A 15,783-nucleotide genomic window follows, 5' to 3' on the forward strand; every position below is an offset into this window, starting at 1 on the left:
AGGTATAGTGTTTAACCGGATGGCGCCGAGACAAGATACGAGCTGATAACCACACTGAGCACTAGACAAATTGCTTTCTTCCGGGTGCCTGCCCTGGGATTGGCTAGCTGGCTGGCTGGCTGGAGTGAACTGGAGTAAACCCCGGAAATCCATCCTTAGCGCCGCCGACAGTGGGTTTCGAAGCACTATCTCTCCAATGCAAGATGACAACTACGTATCTAAACCGCATAGCCAATCCGCTCGGTGGCAAATACTTGATTGTTGTGTGGTACAATATTTTGTTGTTTCCTTTATACCACCATAGTCTATCTTGTGCCTATCCGATGGCTCCTTCATGGTGCACATCCTTTTTTCAAAGGAGAGTATATGCTGTTTCTGCAAACTAGTAATATTTTAGTTAACCGAAGTTTCATTAAGTCACTCCCTACATTATTATTATTATTATTATTATTATTATTATTATTATTATTATTATTATTGCACGTGATCGACGCAGTGACTTAGCTGATGGCTTTCCACTCAAATGACAGAGGTTCGAATAATTGTTACTTCTTTCAGTAGAAATACACTTGACGTCAGGAAAGGCAACCAGTTCTAAACCCGCAACCAAAGTTCAATACAGGTCAAGGCGACTCTAAGAACCCAAGAAGTACCTAGGATGGACTGAAGAAAGTTTTTTTTTTTTTTTTTTTGCTAGTTGCTTTACGTCGCACCGACACAGATAGGTCTTATGGCAACGAGGGGATAGGAAAGGAAGTTGGAAGGAAGCAGCCGTGGCCTCAATTAAGGTACAGCCCCAGCATTTGCCTGGTGTGAAAATGGGAAACCACGGAAAACCATCTTCAGGGCTGCCGACAGTGGGATTCGAACCCACTATCTCCCGGATGCGAGCTCACAGCCGCGTGCCCCTGACCGCACGGCCAACTCGCCCGGTATTATTATTATTATTATTATTATTATTATTATTATTATTATTATTATTATTATTATTATTATTATTATTATTATTATTATTATTATTATTATCGTTGACATAGAATTCTTAAAGTAAGGTCATACAGAGCAATATCTCCCACAGACTACTGTTAAGCTAGATTTTCGTTGGTTGTTAGGGAGGCTAAGTCTTTTGTATAAATGGTCTCAAGTTCATAGGGCCCTGCGTTCGATTCCCCGGCAGGCCGCGGATTTTAATCGCGTCTAGTTAATTCTTCTAGCTCCGGACCTGATTGTTTGTGATCGTCTTAACACACATCTCCATTTAAACACAATACATCGCAATACTAGCCACCACAAAACACGTAATAGTGAATATATCCCTTCGCAGAGGATTGACGTCAGCAAGAGCATCCGGCCGTAAGAATAGGCTTAATTCAAATTAGTACTGACCCCAGATAACTGAAAAAATGTTAGGAAGAAGAAATGCTGGGCTTGTACCTTATTAGAGACCCCAGTCGCTTCGATCATAGTCCAAACCCTTCCCTAACCCACATCATCGACATCCTGTAGATGTTAGTGCGATGGTATTGTTTTTTTTTTTTTTTTTTTTTTTTACAAACTGATTCAGATCGCACCGGCACAGATAGATCTTATGGCGACGAGTATAATTTTTTTTTTTTGCTAGGGGCTTTACGTCGCACCGACACAGATAGGTCTTATGGCGACGATGGGATAGGGAAGGCCTATGAGTTGGAAGGAAGCGGCCGTGGCCTTAATTAAGGTACAGCCCCAGCATTTGCCTGGTGTGAAAATGGGAAACCACGGAAAACCATTTTCAGGGCTGCCGATAGTGGGATTCGAACCTACTATCTCCCGGATGCTAGCTCACAGCCGCGCGCCTCTACACGCACGGCCAACTCGCCCAGTAAATTATTATTATTATTATTATTATTATTATTATTATTATTATTATTATTATTATTATTATTATTAGGGAGGCAAATCTCTTGTATAAATGGAATAGATAGCCCTTCACGTGAACCTTGCACCACCAAACAGGAGCAAGATCAGAGATTAGCTGAACGCGTTTTAATTAAAATAAAATAAACTTGGGGAAATTACGGAGCATAACACGGATTTAATTGGTGATCACTACGGTAATTATAGTTGCCTTGTTCAACGAAATCGGTACTTATTGAAAATGAATGCTCATTGAGCTGTTGGAAGATTAAGCCGTTAAATGAAACAATTACCACAGAGTGTAATTTAAAGGAAGGAATGAAAGAACTTGTAGCAGGTGCGAAGTATTTGTACGGCCGTTGGTAGCGCGCAGTAAAGGTGAGCTATCGGTCTGCGCGGGCATGTAAAATAATGGTTCGTTCTGGCCAGCCTATATGAATTACAGTTGGCGCAGAGGTAATCCTATCTCGGCGTCTTGACTTAGAGCGGTGTTAGTAATAAATCTCACCTACCCACATGCATACCAAGAGAATGATATCCTGTTGCATGTGATAAATGTACGGTTCATCTGAACGCTTATTGTCATTACTGTACCACCTCACAATTTATTTTGATTTCATGTTATGTCTTATTGAATCAAGTGGACTCTGTATTTAACTTTAGTCTAATCTATCTCGGTGTGCCAGTAGCTGGAAGCTGGAATTTTTACCATCGGGATGTTCGCTGGCAGGGTAGGAAAGGTGGGGGGTATAGGCCTATATTTCTTATCACCAAGACGGCCGTGGATCGAATCCAGGATTTTTTAAGTGTGAAGTCACGTCGTCCGTGTGGTTTGGATTTCTGGTAAAACTGGTGGCACCGTGGCTATGATCACGGCTTCAACAGTCATGTAAAACTGCTAGCTCTCTCAGTGCCAAGTTTCACCCTCTCCGTACATCTTTCATCATCATCATCATCATCATGAAAATGAAATGGTCTATCGCTTTTAGTGCCGGGAGTGTCCGAGGACAAATTCAGCTCACCAGATGCAGGTCTTGCAATTTGACACCCGTAGGTGACCTGCGCGTCGTGATGAGGATGAAATGATGATGAAGACGACACATACACCCAGCCCCCGTGCCAGCGAAATTAACCAATTAAGTTTAAAATTCGTGACCCTGCCAGGAATCGAACCCGGGACCCCTGTGACCAAAGGCCAACACGCTAACCACTTAGCTATTGAGCCGGACATCATCATCATCACACAACCAGGCGCCCAGGTCGCGTATGGGAGTCGAATAGAAAGATCTACACCAGGCCTCTCCGAAGGCTAAACCCAATTGATCGATCCATCCGATCAATCAATCAATCAAGCAAGCAATATCTTTATTGCATAAAATGCACTGTTTTTCCTTAATTTCTTGTCTTACGGCAATTATTATTATTATATACTCACATCAACCACCAAATTATTCCTCTTATTTCTCTTTTAGTTATCATTTTGCTCATTATTGTCATGTTTCTACTTCTACAGAGTTTTGCTGTAGTAGTGTTCTCTTACTGTAATATTATATCCTTACCGTTGTCTTTTTATGTTTTTCACTCTTTGGGCCACCTTCTTATAGGTCCTGCGATTTCCTGCTGTCTCTTGATAAATTGATTTCCCAGTAGTATACTCAATTTCTATGTTATCTAGTACTGTAGTTTCTCACCCCATCCACTCAGTAGCCTTCTCTAAATGGTCTCTTACTAAACCAGTAGTTATCTTTGTCATATCACTTCCACTCATGAAATATATTGTCATGCATATTTAATTAGAGATAGTTATTTCATAGAGTTGAAGCTTCCACATTCTATTGAAATAATATTATATTTTTCGTCCGGACTGGACCATGCCATTGTTCTATGTACAGTTTCCGGACTTGCGCCACGCGAATCATTGACTAGTTCTGGTCTACCATGCCCCCTTCTTCTTTCCATAGTGAATGGCATGATGGTCGAGTGGCATAATCATTCGCTTCCTACCAAGAGGGCCGTGACACAAATCCTGACTAATGCATGAAGGATCTTTAAAATGAGTAGTCATGTTCGTGTGGTTCGGGTTTCAGGTAAAACTGGCGACCGTGGCTATAATCACGGTATCAACAGTCATGTAAAAATTGCAATCCCTTCTCGATGTTCCTCACTCATTCAGACAATCACACTTCACTCTTCACTCTTCTTTTCTGGCCTATTTTCCAATTAAATGAAGTCAGCACTAATACGGATTACACCCAGGTTTACCGCCGGATGATTTTTCTAACGCCAACCCAACTATTGCGGTTATCTATGGTAGTCAGAATCATTCATAATCAGTATTTGACCTTGTCATGTCTTTGTTTACATTTTTGCCTATTTTACCTAGTCCTTCGTGTCCTTTCTGTGCATGCTTCTGACTGCTAGGTTTTCCACCCTTCAGCTTTTGTGAGATCTACATGAGGTGAAATCTGATACATATCAGATGTACATGTGTTTCTTGTACTTTATGTGATTTCAAAGATCATAATTGAGCGCTTGATAGGAATAGTTAAGCAAACGTGTGAATTCCGTAATATTTCTGAGTGATAAATTAATTTTCGCCTCTGTGGTGTAGTGATTAGTGTGATTAGCTGCCACCCCAGGAGGCCCGGGTTCGATTCCCGGCTCAGCCACGAAATTTGAATAGTGGTACGAGGGCTGGGACGGGGTCCACTCAGCCTCGGGAGGTCAACTGAGTAGAGGTGAGTTGGATTCCCACCTCAGCCATCCTGGAAGTGGTTTTCCGTGGTTTCCCACTTCTCCTCCAGGCAAATGCCGGGATGGTACCTCACTTAAGGCCACGGCTGCTTTCTTCCCTCTTCCTTGTCTATCCCTTCCAATCTTCCCATCCCCCGCAAGGCCCCTGTTCAGCACAGCAGGTGAGGCCGCCTGGGCGAGGTACTGGTCATCCTCCCAAGTTGAATCCCCCGACCCAGAGTCTGAAGCTCCAGGACACTGCCCTTGAGGTGGTAGAGATGGGATCCCTCGCTGAGCCCGAGAGAAAAACCGACCCTGGAGGATAAACAGATAAAGAAGAAGAAGAAGAAGAAGAAGATGATGATGATGATGATGATGATGATGATGATGATGATGATAAATTAATTCGCATACCTCCGATATTGGACTGGGTCAGAGATGAAGCGAAAGAAAACATGTTGGTATGTCGAAAGGACCTGTCACCACCTTAATACTCGAAAAAGTAATCTATGAAGCTTTCCGTAAAGTGTTTGTCTCAAACCTTGCAGCCAGCTTGCCAGGTATTATACATCTTGTATGGCCAGTATCAATGGCAAAGCACAAAGATGCTCTCCATCAATGTCATTGACGACAAAGAAAGCAGACCTATCACACTGACTAAGTTTTGTGCCCATAATAGTCTACAGACTTGCAGCATTTCCCCCGTTATTCAGAACCTTCACTATTATCTTACGCATCAACTACAAAGTTGCGGGGTCGAATCCTGATTCAGTCGATTGGTTTTTAAGATTGCTTAAACGTGAGAGAATTCTGTCAGTAGATTTACTGGTAAGTTAAATAGGACACTTTCAGGTCAAAATTCCGGCATTCCGGTATCTTTTCAAGTCTATAGTAATTGAAGGAACGTTTAAATAGATTTATTATTATTATTATTATTATTATTATTATTAGTATTATTATTATTGTAATGTTTCTACAGCTATGGGGGTTTTCTTTTTCGCTACCACCTGGCAGTGGGATTACCCTCTAGTGGGCCGACCTGAATGACGTAGCTGATTAGTCCTCATCCTTCTGTTCTCAAGGTACGGAATTCGAACCCAGTATTTGAGGGTATTTAAAATTTTAATACCTTGTCATTGGCTTCTGACACGTTAGAGAATTCCCACGTAACAAAACTCGGACATCCTGGCGTTGCGTGAAATCTACATACTAATAGAGATGATGATGATGATGATGATGATGATGATGATTATGATGACGATGACGATGATGATGATGATTATGATGGTGGTGATGGTGGTGGTGGTGGTCCTTTACTTTCAAGTGGTAAAATAACTTACACTTTGACTTCCCGACACATTAAAATTTCCTATTAATCTCATTAATTCATCCTTCACGTTTCTCTTTATAACCAGTGTTTAGTACAGAATAACTCAAATCTCGATTTATATGAAGCACCCAGTTTGTTTCAGCATCCCAGTTGATAAAACAATGTTTCATTAAAATCTGTAATAATTAGATATTTATTAACATCGCCGTATATTAAAGTAGTCTCAAAATATCGTTAATATTAAAAAGGCTTCAGGCTACATCCGCTTGGATGCAGGTGTATCATTAACACACAGCACGTATTACAATCATATTGTAATTATATTGACCTGAATAAATATGTTTAATAAATAACATACAGAGGGAGAATTATATGAATTCCTATCTTCTTTTTCTGTCGATGTCAATGAAATAATCGGTTAGCCGTAGTTCGTCTGTTCCCAAGATCATAGGTTCGATGCAGGCTAATACAGGTGGCAGTTTAGAGTGTTCAACGTGAAAACTTTGTGTCATTAGCTTCCGTTATGTTAAAGAACACCAATGGGGATACATTCCGACACCCTGCATCTTTTAAGAACTAACGCAGAAGTAGTAGTAGTAGTAGTAGTAGTAGTAGTAGTAGTAACGGTACGTGGGTGAAATAAAAAATTACCATTCCAAGACTAAGTGATGTCAGTAGGGGAACAAACCCAAGAGGACTGAACATCACTTCGAGAATACAAAACTGGAACACGTCTGGACCTGTTCAAGTTTTAGGATGTACATTCTCCCGGGCTGGTAGTATGCTGAGTAAAAATGAATCAACGTGCAGCAAAACTAATGCTGTAAGCTCGCAGATGTTATCAGCAATATTATCAAAGAAGGAACTAAGCTCACGGACTAAGCTATCTTTTCATCAGTCTGTTTTCAGACCAACTTTGCTGTACGGACAAAGTCAAGATATCTTATTCGTAAGCTGGAAGTAACAGACATGAAAGTAGCGAGAATAATTGAAGATAGAAACAGGTGAGGACGATTGGTCTTTTTCTGAACGAGGAAATAAAGGATAAATCTATATAAATAAAATTGTAAGGGGTCCGCTGTTTGTCTGTTTGTCTGTCTGTTTGTCTGTTCCACCATCACGTCGAAACGGCTATATAGATCTCAACCAAACTTCATATTTAGAGTATACTCATCCTGGGGAAGGTTTCGATATGCATATCATTTTAAAATATTTGAATACACGGGGGGTTTATAGGAAAACCAGAATGGTTTTTCCATCATCACGTCGAAACGGCTGGAGAGATCTCAACCAAACTTAATATTTAGAGTATACTTAACCCGGGGAAGGTTCCAACATGCATATCATTTTAAAATATTTGAATACACGGGGGGTTTATAGGAAAACCAGAATGGTTTTTCCACCATCACTTCGAAACGGCTGGATAGATCTCAACCAAACTTCATATTTAGAGTATACTCATACTGGGGAAGGTTTCAATATGCATATTATTTTAAAATCTTTGAATAGACGGGGGTTTATAACCAGAATGGTTTTCCTCCATTTTCTCTTATACTATTGATTTTCTGTAAATTTCGTTTACCGTACGTGAAACGTCTCTTCATTATAAACAACTTTCGTTATGTTCATAATTTACCTTACTCTTCACATGACGGAGAAATTTACAGTTTTCCGCTGGTATCATGCTCTGCATTGAGTGACCGACAGACCGACAACGAACCTACAGGTTACCATGGCAACGTCTCTGACTGCATGCCAGCAGGGAAGTAACGTATTGACATTTTCCTCATTATGCTTTTACATTCGTGGTTGTTCCTTGGGTAGAAGGCAAGAGAGGCGTCAATCGGCCTATCCGTGGGATATTGGCGGAATATCGTTGAATGTTATAACCGCCCTCGAATAGATTAAGTAATAACACCATCAGTCATCTTATTATTTGTTTACCTAGGAATCAGTGGACCTAAATTTCTCCTCTGTTACCGCTTTATTATATCCATAACTCACACTAGCATAATTTATTGAGCGGCATTTGATTTTCCAATACATTCACTTGGCATTTACATATTTGTCGTTATCCGGCTGTCCTCAGTTATAATCCATTTTCTATTAATTTCAACTTTCTTAACTGTATTATTTTCTTCCTTAATTACGCCGTATGTACGCGAGTGCTACAAACTGCTGGATGTATTTCCACCAAGACTCATATTTAGAATATACACCTGTCCTTGATAGGTTTTAGGGCAAATATTGTTTCTAAATCCCTGAACTGACTGGAGGTTTATACGAAACCGAAACAGTGATTTTGCACTTCCACAAAATATACACAACCAAAGTTAATTTAAATCTACCTGCCTTGGTAGAAATTAATTTCTAAACCTTTTTTCTCATGTGCATCATTTCGATACGAGGATTAATAACGGAGATATCATTAACGGACCGTTTTTCTGTACAAGTCCCATCGGACTTAACTCACCAGCGGGTGCGTGTAAAGCGTATTCCTTACAACTTGAAAACTACTGAAGACATTCAAACCAAAATTTATATTTAGCATTCACCTGTCCAAAGGTAGGTTTTAAACTTAAATAAGATTTCATGTTCCGGGATGGACTGGCGGTCTATAGGGAACCGAAATGGTGATTTTACTCTTCCACAATATATACAGAACAAGACCAACCTGACTGGAAATCGACCAAACGTGATGGAATTCCACCTCTAAACCTTTTTTCATGTGCATTTTTTAGTCAGGAGGATTAATAAGGGAGATATCATGAATGGTCAGTTTTGCAGGTTAAGTCCAGCGGACATAGCCCAAAAGGTGTTTTACATGGAGCAGATTCCTTATCAATATAAATCAAATCGTAACGACTGTGTACCTCTACACTGACTATTTTGGCGAAATTTTCGTACAGCTTTCCGTTTAAGGGGTAATAATGACCATCTCCATAATTTTTGGTTTAGTTTCCTGAAAGTCCTAATTTTTACCCGCCTCGCCCAAAATCCAGATTGCGGCATAATTTGCCAGAAGAAAAAGAAGATAATTGAAATTTGACAAAATTATACGTTTTAGCCTGTAACGAACGGAAAACATCCAAGATCATTAAATTTTTCACTTTTTATCCCCGAAGAATATCGAAATATGCAGGCAATTTTTATGATGGTGCAGACCTTCGGAAATTCCTATCACATAACAGATTGCACAATCTCCGTTCAATTTGGAATGATCTACAACCTTGGTCTTATGACTTTTTGCCGTATCTGTATATATTTTACGTTTGATTTTTCTCTATTAATCGATGTTAAGTCAATTTGGAATTTTCACAGCATAATTCATACTTTCGATTACTCATATGAAATACAGAATCATCAAACTCTTCATGAAAATTGGCCCACCCAGTAGCCATATGTGAGCCAAATGCTATGTATGTAGCTGTCACATAATTATCCGAAAAGTAATGTAATGTGAGATAATCTTACAAAAACGTTACCCTGTTCCACGTTTCTAACTCAATCTGACCCAAGAATAGATGACATATCATAGGACCAGCCATTTAGGCCACTAAATCCGGCGTGTCTTATAGTATAATCCTTTGTCGATATGACGTACGTTTAGTAGCAGTTAATCTGTAAATGAAGGTCTTCAATATTGTAAACACGCATATACTTTCGTATGTCGATCTATATATATTCACTGATGTCGATTTTTAGCGATCGAGAAAGGGTGGGTCTGCTATTGTAATCAGTACTCCCCACACGCACTTTGACTGGCAGTATGAAAGGGTTCCTTCTCCAACTCCTGTGTAACTGTCATTAGTAAGGAAGGCCTACAATAGTAATGAATAGTTCCCTTCTCGATTTGACTTGCAGAAGGCAAGTGAGCATGCAGTTTTGTTTATAACTCCCCTGCCCGATTGCGTTTGGCAGTAGGCAAGGGTGCCCGCCATTATAAAGAAATGTCCTCATCTAAAATGTGACTGGCATTAGGCACAGTGGCCCGCTATTTTGATGGAAACTCACCAACTTGGTGTGACTGGCAGTAAGGTAGCTGGAAGTAGGAAATGGACCTGGCATTATAATGATAACTGCACAACTCAACTTCGAGTGATAGTAGGGTAATTGCCTGCCATTATAATAAAAACTCCTCAACTGTAATCTGTCTGGAAGTAGGAAAGGGGGCTGCCATTTTAACGATACTCCCCAAATCGATTCTGTCCGCGTAGTAGGCAATGGGGCCTGCAATTATAATGTAAACTTCCCAACTCGATTGTGAATGGCAGTAGACAAGTGAGCCTGCCGTTATATCACAAATACATAACAAACTTTTTACATTGGAAACAACGTACGGGGACCTCCCCATGCTCTTTCTCGGATAACGCTAAGAGACATGCAATTTTAAAACAATCTTATTTACTGCATGTACACTATTTACGTCGATATTCGAATACAATGTAGAATACCGTAGCGAAGCACGGGTACATTCGCTAGTAAGGAATAAACATGATAGATGAAGCTGTATACATTAGCCAGCTTCGGTGGTGGGGACCGGTGAGGCGAATGGAGGAGGGTAAGTTACCTAGGAGGATAATGGACTCGACCATAGAGGATAAGAGAAGTAGAGGAAGACCAAGATGACGATTGTCAGTCTCAATTTTGAAAGATACGTGAAACTAAGCCAGGTCATAGAGCTAGTTGAAAGTAAAGAATTGTGGAGGTGATTAGTTAAATCACAGAGACTTGCAGACTGAACGCTGAAAGGCATATAAGTATATAATTAAGATGGATGTAACGTGTATTTTAGTCTATGTGATTATTATTATTATTATTATTATTATTATTATTATTATTATTATTATTATTATTATTATTATTATAGGACCGATGCAATTCCGAAGCATTCGTTATAAATAGGTCACGTAACTCGCCTTAATATGCCTGTCGTAGTCATATTCTTTTACCTGACCTTTTCAATGGTTTTATGAATATTTAATCACTTGGCACTTGAGAGCGCTTTCATCCGAGAACCTCGTATTAATAGATCTACAAACCTATTAAAGAGCCCCTTTCAGAGCAAAATACTTACATTCCCAAACTGTATTTTTAAGGGACGTTAACCCATGAAGTCTCAAAGGAATAATCAACACTTACTTAGATCTCTAATATGTGCTTATTGGATAGCACATTGAAATACAGTAGTAAATTGTAATTTTCTGCCCTGTAGCCTAGAGTTGAAAACATCATGATGACTCAACTGAAATACAACCCTGTCGAATGCGGTGTTTTAATGTCACACACTAACACGTAAAGAGCTAGTATTGTGAAGGCAGCAGCTGTGCTTTAATTAAGGTACATTCCCAGTATTTACCTGGTGTGAAAATCTGAATCCACAGAAAAAACATCTTCAGGGTTGCCGGCGATGGAATTTGAACCCACCATCTCCTAAATGCAAACTCATACCTGCGCGAGCCGAACCGCATAACCAGGTCGTTCGGTCAGCTGAATGTGAACTGAAATAAGCGAACGGAATAATACTACATCGAAACAGATCTTCGTTTGAAACACCACGAGAGATCCATCAACTAATTTTACGTAAAAATATCTGCAAACGTTAAAGACACCAGCATTCTGGGTGTCAAAAACTCAAAGCATTTCAGTAAATGTATTAATGAATTAAACCAAGCTCTTTTTCTAGTGGCTTTACGTCGCACCGACACAGATAGGTCTTATGGCGACATGGGATAGGAAAGGCCTAGGAGTTGGAAGGAAGCAGCCGTGGCCTTAGTTAAGGTACAGCTCTAGCATTTGCCTGGTGTGAAAATGGGAAACCACGGTAAACGGGCTACCGACAGTGGGATTCGAACCCACTACCTCCCGGATGCAAGCTCGCAGCCGCGCGGCCCTAACCGCATGGCCAACTCGCCCGGTAAATTTTAGTGGCAAGGTTGGTTCACATTAATTATCAAATGTGTGTCTACTCCTCAGTCCCGTTTCTTCGTACGGGGTCGTCAATGAGGTGAGATGAATGTACACGGCATGTTTTATGACCGGATGCCCTTCCTGACGGCAGCCCCAGGTCCTCAGCCAATGAGGACTAAATGAGTGATGGTGAATGAAATAGGATAAGAAAGTTGAAGGAATCAGCTGTGGCCTATGAACAGGGCCTGTCCCGGCATTTGCCTTGAAGTAAAATGGAAAACCAGAGAAAAACATTCTCAGGATAGTCGACGGTGGGGTTCGAACCCACACGTCTCTCCAGAATGCAAAGCTTGTCTCCATAGTCGTAAAGGTGGCCACACAGGAGCGGGATTTCCTCAAGGCTCGGCCTGAACAGTCCAAGACTTGAGGAATTCCCGAATGTGTGTGGCGGCGTCCTTGAGGCCTTAGTGGGTGGGCAGACACCAAAAATCCCGAACAAAATAAATTCTTTTTCCGCCTTGAGGCCTGATATTTTCAGTCTTTTGCTGCGTGTATGAAGCCAATAATCTCAATGTTGCAATGCGTCCTTTCGTGAGGTGGGAGGGGTTGCTTCATAACCGTATCTTCTTTAGCGATAAAAGTGGTGATCAATGAAAGAAGATGTAAACATGTATCGTGGTTCATCCTCAGGTAGTTGTGGAAATCTTTCGGGAAGACCTCCAGTTCAGTAATTAGATTTTTGAGGGAATATACACCCTTCTCTTTCAAAGCTACTTCTTGCACCATACAACTCTTCTGCGCCTTTTCTTGCGAAAGCAGTTCCATGTAATCACACAACCGATACCGCTAAAATATCATCCACTGAGGCTATGATAAAAACAAATGGCAAACCCACGAGAACAACCCCCACCAGTCAACACAGAACTAGTGTGCTGACTTCGAGTTGAACCCGGAGAAAATCCCCAAGATCTTTCCTTGAGGATTTCCTAGATGAAAATCCTCTCCGAATATGGGCGACGGTTTGGTAGAAGAAATCCCCAAGGAAATCCTGGAGGCCATATCCTTGAGCATTTCCTGTACATGTATACACCTTAACGCGTTAGAACGCTCGACCTCCCCGCTTATTTAATTTTCAAATATTCTTACCGAAAAAAAAAAGAAGATGTAAACGTGGACAACAGACACTGAATAATTCTTACAACACCTAAGGATTACGTTTTATACTCCCCTTTGCTTACAAAAAAACATGAGCATTTTAAGGAAATCTTACTAGCGTATAATTAATCATACTCTAAGAATTAGTGGGTTAACCACAGGCCTATAGTGAAAAATCGTAGGGCATAGCAACAGAACATCTTATTTATTTTCAATGAATTTCTGAAAAAAGTAATTGATACAGGCACAAGGGCAGTCGAGTAGAAGAAGCGTTAGAGCCCAGGTAACTGGACGAATGATCACACAAAAATCTTTAAATTTTGAGTGTACTTTCTAAATTATATTTTCTTGTATTTATTGACTGTTTCATTTCTCAAAACAATAACAATTAAAAAACGTACATATTTAGAAGAATATAATACAAACTTTAACAAAAGGAGCTTTAGAGCCACTTAAGTGATCGAGGAGGATCAACTCCCTGTTTCCAAGACACGTCTCTGGTATGTAGCACCAGTAAAAAGCGTGAGCTTCCAACAATAAATATTACACATCCAGCGATATCAAACTCCCAACCTTAAGCTTCAATGATCTTACGGGCCTAATATTCACAACAAGGTATCTCATAGTACGCTTAAGCTTGTCACCTTTTACACCATTTGACACTCGCTACCCTAGATCCAAGGGGAAGCAACAACACAAAGTTTAGGATCCAAAGGATCCAGACAAAGAGGAGCAGTAGCTCATTCTACAAGGCCAATAATTACACAAACAGAAAATGACAAAAACAAATTAGAATGGAATGTTGAACCCACTCAAGCAATCTAATGGTATGCCTGCGATAAAACCTAATGGGGCAGAAGGCCAGGTGATATTTGTGACTAAGACCGGAAAGCAAGAAGGAAAAGTTCAAATTTTCACAAAAATGCAAAAGTGAACAAGAGAAACGAGGGTCCGCACTCGTACACTCTTAATACATATCACCCGCTCGGGTGGTTACATTTCGCAGTAAGAAAGCCAAGAAACCTACATTTTACAAAATAAAATGAAGTTGAAGAAAACCTACATTAAAGTACGGTAAACGCGCCTCGGACCTAACTGTTACATGCCAGAGGGGAACACTGGTATCTTCCCATCACCACACTCAAGTAAGGTCGCATGACAAAGTTATTTAGCCGCCTATCTTAGATGCTGCCCCAGCTCACTGTTATCCTTGTGTGAGGAGAACCTCAGCCTTCGTTGTACTGATCAAGATAGATAAACTCCAAGTTTGCTCCTATTTATAGGCGCGAGCTGGGCGATGATTAGTTGATTTAATTTAGAATCAGAGTAGTGGCAACTTAGAAACAGAAGAAATGCGCTAGCTTGTGCCAACCACTAATAGCTACAATACTCCACTGTTCATACCAAGTCCCTAGGTGGCACTCAAAACCAACGTAATGATATCTGTCCTGAAAATTGAAAACTATGTGGTTTTCATTAAGTTCAGTCTGTCTCCACGAGACAGTCGCCCTCAGGCGTTTAAGGTGTTACCTACTACTAGGGAGAGGTCTTACTGACGGAATAATAACAATAATAATAATAATAATAATAATAATAATAATCTATAGCCCCAGCTACCATGTGCAGACATTTCTTACTTTACGCTATTTAGGCTACCTGTGTGTCAATGTGGACATTCCATTTCACTCCACCAGATGGCAGAGAAACGGCTCTCTGTTGGGCGATCAATGGCTGAGTTTTTATTAATTCTGTTGGATAAACACCAATGTGTCACCAAAGATCTTTTACATGTTAACTTCGACATGGAGTCCCGAATTGACTTTTCCGCACTTCAAAATCCGACTACCTCTACCGGGGTTGAACCCGTGATGTTGGGTTTCATAGGCCTACACTCCAGGCTACCACTGATCCAGAGAGGAAGATATTTTCTGCAAAAATAATCGCAGAAGAGGAGAAGGAATCGCGCTTTTCTTTCAAAAATTGATCTCTGTATAGCAATTGGAAACTATGTGGCCGAAAACCATGGATCTCCTAAATAGCACCTTATTCCAGTATTAGATTCTTGAACAGGGGAGCACTATTGTGTGGGAAAACAATTTTGTATTGTCCAAGAAAGTAGACAGATAGCTCCCACAGACCTCTCTTTCTGTGTGTATTCATTGGAATTCATTCAAACGATGGTAAAATAGGAAGGAGTCACAGAAATTTGGAGAAGGAGATAATAGACAATTTATAGAATTTAAAATTAATGGCATGCATTGTATGAAGTTGAAATGGATTCAAAGTTGGAACGTACCAAGTGGGGTAGTTTCCAAAGCGTGCCATGTTTCTAACTCTCGCACTAATAAAAGGAACCGTATTATAGAATAACGCTCGCGCAAGTGAACGAACAAGTTTCAATGCAGAGCAAGACGAAGAAGGCGAAGGAGCCGGAAAATATTCAGATATGAATAGGTGGGGGTCGTGACAGGAAGTATTGTTCTTTCAAAAATAGGTCAAAGTGAGATTCAGGAGTCTTCCCTCGCCAATAAACCGCACCAGAGCATCTCTGACAGAGAACAGAGAATAAAATATCAGAAGACTACATAAGCAAGAATCAGAAGGGCTCAATAGTAGGTCACAGTAGTTACGACATTTAAAACAGCTGACTGCTGATTTAGGCGCATATTTTAAAGTGAATTTTGTTACTGGTTAAATATTATTCCAGTTCCTTGGCTGAAAGGTCAGCACAGAGGCCTGATTCAGAGTGACCCGGGCTC

This window comes from Anabrus simplex, chromosome 1, assembly GCF_040414725.1.
Source record: "Anabrus simplex isolate iqAnaSimp1 chromosome 1, ASM4041472v1, whole genome shotgun sequence".
NCBI classification, from domain to species: domain Eukaryota; kingdom Metazoa; phylum Arthropoda; class Insecta; order Orthoptera; family Tettigoniidae; genus Anabrus; species Anabrus simplex.